Below are 1328 nucleotides of genomic sequence, written 5' to 3' on the forward strand. Positions count from 1 at the left end.
GGGTGTTCCCTGGCTGCTTGAAAACGGATCATTTCACTAAAACTGAAGGAAGACCATATGGAGTATTTTGCCTAGAGGCACAGTAATACTTTTTCTATGCTTCTATCTGCCTGATCCCAGCTCCCTGCACGCCGCTTGCTGTAGCCGCCCAGCACGCCAGCCAAGCAGCCAAGGCCCAGCACTTGGGCATCTTTCCTGCTCCTCACTTCGCCCCACAGGCAAACCTGCCGAGAACCACCGCCACCCCTTTTGCTGCTACCAGCTCCAGCCGGCACCCCCCACCATGAAACCCCCCCTGGAGTCCCCTCCGGGGCTGCCGCTGTAGGCAGGTGGCTCTGCAGCCTCCCCGGTGCTGCTCTGCAGAGGGGAGATGGAGTTGAAATCTTTACCTGGGATTAAAAAGATGCCCACGAATCTAAAAGTAATAATAGGTGCAACTGCTGCTCCCCCCATGTGTCTCCTGCCAGGTAGGAACGTGGCACATTTGGTAAGGAGGATGGGTGTGAAGCAAGCACATGCCAGCACACTGGGATCCCCGATGGTTTTCCACGTAGAGAGTTAATACTGCACCACACGCAGGTATTTCTTGCTTCACCCTCGACTGCAGCCTATTGCCACACCATCTTCTAAGAAGGGAAACCGGCATTTTTATCTAAGGGCAGCACGTACACTTTTTGCGGTCACACACTACTCCCATGCCTGCGTACAGTCGTAGGGATTGGACACGCCTGTGGTACACACTCAGATTTCCTCAGCAAACGCATGCCGTGACCCCTGTAGCTCGAAACCCCTGGTGAGCCAAACCCCTCCAACCCACCCAGTGTATTTCGGGTTCCTCCTGAACTTCTGCAAAAGGGCCATTAGCTCATGCAAGCGAATGGAGAGCAGAAAGCAGGTAGGAGCTCTGCAGAGGACCTGCCTGTCTGATGAACCGTTACCTTAACAGCAAATAAGCACGGGGAACTCGAGCGGCACGATCTTTTCCCCTTAACAGCGGTTCCAAACCTGATGCTTTCAGCAAAAAGCATAAATTTCCAGGAGAGTGCTGGGGGACAGCAGCTCCTGGTTATGGTTGACTAACGTTACCCGTTGGTTACCTCCCTGGGCCGTACAGCACACCTCTGGAGTCTGTGCTTTAAACTGTCCTGAACTGAAGCTATTGCAGGTTGCGACATCCACCTTTGTAAGCCAGTGAAGTACTGCCATGTAAAAATGCACGTATCCACTTAAAATAAAAGCTTCTCGCCGCCAAGTAATGAGCCCCGGTGTGGTTGTTTGGGCCAGGTGATGTGGGCAACTGTTGGCTTCCTGGAGGTGAACGAACGCCT

The sequence above is a fragment of the Egretta garzetta genome, unplaced genomic scaffold (assembly GCF_000687185.1).
Source record: "Egretta garzetta isolate BGI_Z169 unplaced genomic scaffold, ASM68718v1 scaffold257, whole genome shotgun sequence".
Lineage (NCBI taxonomy): Eukaryota > Metazoa > Chordata > Aves > Pelecaniformes > Ardeidae > Egretta > Egretta garzetta.